Raw genomic sequence first — 8,231 nt, 5'->3', positions numbered from 1 at the left:
TTGAACAAAATTAAACAATTATTTATTAAGGAGTGTAACTCTCATTAAAAGTCTGCCCCAGTATCAAAATAAGGACTGAATGGTAATGCAGAATATTGAATCTTGTAATTCAAGAGGTGTAATCCCTCAGTTCTGCATCTGAGCCTGAGAAGATACACAGAAAGTTAATCTGAATAATGTTTTCAAATACTTAGCTCTGAGAGGAGATAAGAAACCAAGGCCTGATCTGGATGTTTGTTTCATTTAAGAGTACCTATGATCTTTCATTGCAAGGTAACAGCTCCCTCAAGGCTTTTCACAGCCAGGACCCAGAAAAGCCATGCTGATAGAAAGAGATTTTCAGCAAGAAAACTAATAAAAAAGTGTCCTGCAAGCTATCTCCCACTGCATTCTAGGGCAAACCTAGATTTTGCTTTATAACTAATCCAAACAGTAGACTTCTGTGCCTGAAAAACTTTACTCAGTCTTTCTATACAGTTAGTTTATCTGTCCCTATGGTCAACTGTAGATCTCCCAAAGCTTTACTCTCCAAGTTGTTTTCAGCAGGCCTGAAAAGTATCAGTCGCATTGAATGACACTTAACATATATATATAAATTCATACTGGTATTTCCGGGTTCATGTAGGTGTTTATAGGATAGGAAAAACATTTTCCACACAGTCCCAACTCCTCTACACTTGCTTATTCTTTTCTCTGTCTCATGAACCATCTTGGGTACTAGAATATGCACATGCACAGCAGGAGTCTTTCCCAGGTTGGCTATGGGCTGCTTGCCCTGTGCAAACAAAGCCAACCATCAGTCACTACAAAAATAAACAACACCACAATATACTTTTCTTTTTAAATGAAAGATCTCTATGATACTGTGTGATACCCGCTGAGCTAATAGCAGTTGACAATACTCTTGTGGTGCATTCCCTATAACACCTGACTTCCTTTCCTGAGAGCAGACATTTCTCAAAAATCTTAGTGGGTTTCTGTATGGATTTTTCCAAAGTGACATGGGGAACTTAATGTAGCATCCTTATATGAAAAAAAAAAAAAAAAAAAAAAAAAAAAAAAAAAAAAAAAAAAAAAAAAGAAAATAGGAGACTTTTGGATACAAAAGTAGACCTAAAACATATTTCAGGAAAAGGAAATTCAGATTAACAGAAACTGCTCCAATTTTCTTAGGGATTTCTGAAGATATAATCTATAATGAATATAATTAGCTTCAAGGAAGGACAATAAGAGATCAGAGGTGTGAGAAGACTTGTTAAATCTATACTGACTTCAAAAGTGTCTCAACAGAAAAACACAAGAAAAAGATTAATGAAGAAAATTATCAGCTGTGATAAAGATAGAAAAACTCAAATTGTATTCCAGAATACCACTGTTAGGTTAATGATTTGTTGTATAGCACATGCAGTGAACAAGGATTTCTGAATATAAAAGGCCTAACATTTAGCTCAAAGCAGTTGTAATTACATCACATATATGCTACTTTTCCCCTTCTGTTCTAGTGCAACAGGGTTGTGAATTCAGCTGATCCTGGTTCCTGCACCTGCTTGTTATCTGTATGCTAGTAATTATTGAATCAAAACTGAAACCTGACATTTACAAAGAATATTCTGAGGAACCTGGAGAGTTCTGATGGGATGTGATGTGATGGCAATTCTGAAAACCTATTACAGACTAGGAACTATGCAGATCAAGGTGAAATGGAAGTTGGAAGACTAAGCCAGGGAAGGAGTCTATAGAAAAGAGGGAAGGATATAAAGAGAAATAAAAAATACTACTGCTCCAAGTTCAACCTAAAGCAAAATATTAAAATTACTTTAGGACTAATAACCAATAAAAATAGCAAAAAAGGAGAGAGACAAAATGGGTAAAAAATTGTTTAGCAAAACTTATTTTAAAATTTAAGAAAAATATGACTGTTTCATCATAAAAGCTATCATGAGGACTGCTCTACAGCTATTACTTTGGGACTTAAAACCATTAATGTAGGTCATGCCATTCAATGTGAGTCCATAGCCATGCACTAAAATATCACGGTTATTTCTGTCTTATCAAAATGCAAATCTGACTTTATTTTAAGTTTACAATTCATATGATCTTCAGTTCATGGTAGTTTAGTGCAAGTAGTACCTGGAGAAAATTATCCAGTTGCCTGAATCTGAATTTGCACACAAGATCAGCTGGTTTCAAAGTGCTAAATACTGAAGTAGCTTTGTACTTACATCAGCATTAGTCAATTCAAATTATGTTTGAAAATGGTCTTAGTTTTTTGTCAGTGGTCTGCAAATAATATTAAATTATGTGCATTTTGCATACTCTATACCTGATACATATCCAGCTTTCCAAGTAAGAGCTGCACAGAGAGGCAAGAGGAGCTAAGCATAGGCCAGCGCAGTGGCAAAAGGCATGGCAAGGTGCAAGGAAAATGAACCCAAAATCCTACATGGAGATCCCCATCTTTAGCTCCTGGACAGGTTACAACAATAATATATCAATTCTATTCTTGAGACATGAAATCAATCCAACATATTTATAATACTAAGATAAAAGAAAGCCTAAAATGTTATTACACCAGATTGTCTTTCAGGTGTAACCGAGCAGTTAACCAAATCTGATTAACTAAGTCAGATGTAACTGAACATTTGGAATGGAAATTTCCACCCTTCACCAGTGGCACAGAGCAGCATAATGTAACAGTTTATCCTGGAGAATGTCTTCTTTAAGCACCACAGAAGAAAAAGCAGTTCATCAGGTGTACCTATCACAATGCACATAATACAATTTAGAAACGTTAAAACCCTTAAAGCCTCTAAGCAAATGTGCAATTACAATTCATAACTGTTCTAGAAGGCCATCATGGGAATGACAAGAGGAATTAAAAAGTTTTCCAGAGTGAGAAACAGTTAATCTTTAATATATAGAGAGAACATTTTTTCCCCTACCAAACACTCTCATATAAAAATACAAAAAGCTAATGTATGTCTAATTTTGAGGATACAATATTTAATATCAGATACAGACAATATGGATTCAGTGCACGAACCATGAAATATCCTATAAAGCCATATCATAATTGTGTGTAAGTTCTGTAGAAATGTCAATCAGCTGAATTCTGAGATAGTTAACAGAGAACTCTCTCAAATGTGTTATTAGAAGTCTTCAAGCATTAAAAAGCCTCTAAACACTCAACCTAAAACCTGTCATGCTTGAATAACTATAACAAGTGCAATAATAGGTGTACAATCTCTGAGGCTGTTTCGCAAACTACAAGATACTTTAGTATTCTTTTCTCTGAGTAGTCTCAAGTAACTGTTGTAGGCAGTTACACCACACACAAAACAAAGAAATCACAATTTAAGGACCCACATTTTCCACACAAGTCCATTAACAAAGAATAGATGGGAAAAGAGGTGATGGACTCTTTGCCTGGAGAGAAAAGCATTTATCTGGGTACAAGCAGCTGTACTACACATTGAATAAGATATGGACAACCTCTTAATGCATCATTTTGCATTTTCAGAACACCACACACCATAAACTAATTAAGCGTAGCAGTTACCTCCTCAAATTCTTCAGGGGTTTAGTCATTACCTTATAAACAGAGAACACAGATATAATGAGGACAATATCAGTCTTGGAGAGGGTCTCAAATTAAAAATTTTCAAGATATCATGAAGGATTCAGAAACATAAATCTCATTAAAAGCAAGCCCTTTTCACAGACAATCAACTCTAATGAGCAGTGTCTAGCTCATAGATATTCTATTTTATATATATATATATAAATATAAACATAATATATATTTTAATAGATATTTATTTCTATATATTTATACATTTATATTTATTTATATATATAAAATATATTTACTTATTCTGACCGTGTCTTTTTGGATGCTGAAAGGTTTACAATAAAAACAAATTACCCTTGTGTTTGCATGGTGCATTTCATTTTCAGATTCTACATTATTTATAATATTGGCCTTAATAAATCATGTATGTCACAAAATACAATGCAACTGAGCTATCTTTTAGAGCTTTGGTCAAATGCCCTGGGTCATTAACACTGCAAATGAATTTAAAAGTTCCTAAAATCTACCTACCACGAAAGATAAAGCCTCACATCTAATAAACACTGTTTCTGTGTGTAAAGAGTGCTATAGAAGATATAAAATCAATCTAGATTTTATGATTCTTCAGTTTGTTGTTTCTCATGCCATTATGTCAGCTGCTCTGCAATCACAGAGGTGAATCACATTTGTCAGTGCAAGAGAAGTCTGAGCAATCATCTAAAACATCTGTCTGCAGCATTGCTTAAAGGTTGTTTATATCTTTAAACATATGATACCAAGTTTTAAATTACATTTTTGTCCTTTTCAAATATTTCCTATTGCATGAAATTTTACAGTAACTACTTTCACTCACAGTCTATCAGTGTATACTGAAAGGTGTTAGAGCAATAGTTGTAGAAACCAGAAGTTTGCATTGCTCCTAACAATAATCTATTTTTTTCTGTAAATGGGAAAATTAACATTCTAGTATGAAATCTTCTCTTTGGTAAAGTTTTTTATCAGTTCTATTAGCTATTTGTGTACTCTGGGATTGTTGATACAAACTAATTATATTTTTTGGAGAAACCAGATACAGGTACCTAGCCTTCCATGAATGAATGGAAACCTCACCACAAATGCTTAACACAGGATAATCTTGTTCTTATTCAGTTTTACACATTGGTATCTGAATTCTGATATTTCATCCACTTTCTCTATTTTTTTTTTCTTTTTCAAACTGTGGGTCACACCTAGTAAGTATCTAATTGGGAAAAATCACATGCTGGAAAATTGGTTGTCAGCAAGATTTTCAAGTTCCTAATAACTTGCACTCAGTGTCTACATTACAATTTGTAAATAAAATCAGCAAAACAGATATCCAGCCTCAGTTAACCAAGAATGTTCTATTGCTGAGTATTTGACAGCATGCTTAGTTTCTTATATTTAAATATTTTCTTTTTATGTAAATATTTAGGTTATTTGAAGAAAATTTTACATATTAGGCTAGAAACATGGGAACCTAACCAAGATGGAAAAGATATAAAACTTTCCTCAAATTAATATGCACAGTGTACAAGTCCAACAAGAAGCTAATAGCTGGTTAGCACAACATTTAATGGGAGAGTAACAGATCTCATTCTTACATGTGATTTTATTCAGGTAGTACAGGGAATTCAGCCTGTATCTCCCATGTCCTACAGAGACTTCCAGATTACTCTATTTCCCCTCAATATGATTAATGGAAAGTGTTTCCTGCTTAGAGAAATACCCCAAGATATAAATTACTGCGTCAACAGTTTTATTTATTATTCCCAAGCAAACACTAAAGCCTATTAGGTCTCATTAAATATATCAATTTCAGATTAGTTCAAACCCAACACCGAAAAGAATTTAATCTGCTCAAAGTTACCACAGAAAACTGTAGCATTATAATTAAATTGGCTCAATCCTACACTATTTTCTGCTCTGCATATCCAAGGTTTCTTAAGTAGAATAACCAAATTTCTATGGACTGGAGTGATTATCAGGTTACCAGTGGCAAAATCCTTGCCTTTGCTAACCACACTAACACAGTATCTAATCCTGTATGCCTGGAATGCTGTCATCAATGATGTATTTCAGTTGAAGTTCATTAATGCATTTTTAAACTTTGAAGCTTAACAGTGACATTTCACTTGCTCAGACCATATCTTATACATTCTTGCAAGCTTTAATCTATAACATGATATTCCCTTATTTCCCCTAACTCTTACCAATATAACATTACTGTGACAACAAACGACAAAGGAAGAAAAGAGCAACAATCCCTGAAATATACTCCATAAAGTTTTAGAATGAGGGGAAAAAAGTAAAGTTTCGACACTGAATTTAAACTCAGCTGGGAAGTTTTGCAAGTCTAAGCTCACTCATTTCACACACATTCCAACAGTTTAGCACTTTTGGCTCATACACTGTCTTTCATCAGGACTTTTGCACACACAAAAGTAAGGGATGTATCCCAGTAATGAACTGTACTTCAGAGCACTGTGGAAGTTTATGGACTAAGGAAGTTCATCAACTGGTAGAAACCTATGTACTGTATATTACATATTACACCCTGAAAATCAAAAATTATTTCTATTTCTATTTCTTGAGATCTGTGAAGCATTAATTATAAGTAATTAATAGGTACACAAGTTCAAAATAATATATACAGAAAGAAAAATAATTATATTAATCATGGGCTATGGGAACTTCAGTACATATACAGAGTTCTGATTATTTTTTATTATAATTTAGAAGATTAAAATATATAAAATAAACATTGACGGTTTAGAAGCAAATTTTATTGTAACTGAAGAGTTCCTGCATTCAAAATACATCTATATTGGCCACATTTGATTTGCTCTGTTTACTTCAACTGCTGTTTACTTCAAAAGAATAAAAATTTGTTTTCACCATGCATTCTATTCCTTTTCTTTTCTACTTCTTTTCTTTTTTCAAAACCTTTATACAGAATTTCCTTACCTCATGGTCATTTTTCTTTGATGTTAAAAATCATCCTTGGATATTTTATTCTTTTATTATGAGTGCTTTGCATTTTAAAAATTATTCTTTGTAGTACACCCACAAGAATCAGGATTGAGACATTTCCACGCAAAATTTCTCATACATTTCAGACTGGAAAACATTAATAGTCCATGTTTATTGTGGGCCTCCAGCAACTCTCACAGGAAGTCATACAGAACTGCATGACAGCTATGAAATTATACTGTATCATTAATAAATAACTTACCATAAATGTCAAACTCCCTCAGCTTCTAAAGACCACTTTAGTAATTATGTTACACTTAATCTTAAAACGGTGACATTTTGCCCTTTCCTTCTTTCCTGTCTTTCCATTTGGTGGAATATCTCCTGCTTATCAGCAATTTATTATGAATGAGACTACAGAGGTTTAAAATTGTTAATGCAAATCAAGTCACTTGATAGCTTCAGAGTGAACAAACACTAATATTTTTTTCTAATTGCCTAATACTTTCTCTTTAATAACTTGCAAATGTTTGAAACACACTTCTATCATTAGCATAATATAACCATAATGTTCCTATTTAATTACAATTTGTTTGAATGAATAATCATCAGTTTCTTGTTTTAAAATAAAGAAAAGGTTTTACAGACTGCATTGTACTATCTGCCTATCAATTCATTAGTATAAAGACAAGTTGAAAGATACATGGCTAATACTTTTATTAGGTCACTGTCTTTAAAAATATCTTCTATTGCTTTTGCAACCTCTGTGATATAATAAGAAAAAGTAAATTTGCTGCATGTCCATGCACGATGCAAAGAGAACTGTCTCCCAAGAACAATTTTTCCAAACTATTGTGTTCTTCCAGCCTATGCCACTAATTACCTCACTTACTGGCATCATCCCAGTAAGAATGAGTCATCTTAAATCTGAAGGATATCAACTGCATTTTTATAGCCATGTTAAAAATGTAGGACTCTATAGTCAAACACAGGGTTTTTTCAATTGAATCTTCCCTAATTTCATTAAATGAATGGAAGAGTAGAACGTAGAATATCAACTCAGAGAAATGAAGGAAAAATGTCAGGATCAAACCTTTCATACTTTTCATTTAAGCTGTCACTCCTCTCTCTTCTTAGATGTGTGCATCTATGCTTGTTATTTGCTATTTGCCACATACTCCATATGCTTTTGTTTCCACGTGCAAGTAAGAAAGAGCATTGCAGGTCAGGACATTTTCCTCTACACCCCCTTTCTGTCAGGTTCCTCTTTCTTCTGTATGCTCATCCTCTTCATCACCACATCTGTGGTGCGACAGGCACCAAGGAACTGTCAGCACATTTCTTGCTAAGAGAGAATGCTGTTTGTAGTCTTGTTTTGAAAGCCAAAGTCTATTCATAGCAAAAGTTTACCACAGTGACTAAGGAAGTAGAAGACCACATTTTACTTATTTAGCCAAAGACTCACGTATCTGAGAGAGAATAGCACAGTGGTGAAAAAACTCTCTCTCAGTAAGAGAGAGAGACTCAATCACAAATCTAAACTCTCAGGCAAATTATTTGCTAAAAGTAACTCACCTTGAACTGAATACAGGCCAGCAGCTTCCAAAACGTACAGTAAAACAAAGGTTCATATCTACTATATATTTTAAAACTACTGCAAAATAAAAAA

The sequence above is a fragment of the Empidonax traillii genome, unplaced genomic scaffold (genome assembly GCF_003031625.1).
Source record: "Empidonax traillii isolate 1590-97213 ecotype Southwest subspecies unplaced genomic scaffold, ASM303162v1 scaffold313:size1145282, whole genome shotgun sequence".
Classification (NCBI taxonomy): Eukaryota; Metazoa; Chordata; class Aves; order Passeriformes; family Tyrannidae; genus Empidonax; species Empidonax traillii.
Note: the sequence above shows the minus strand (reverse complement) of the source record.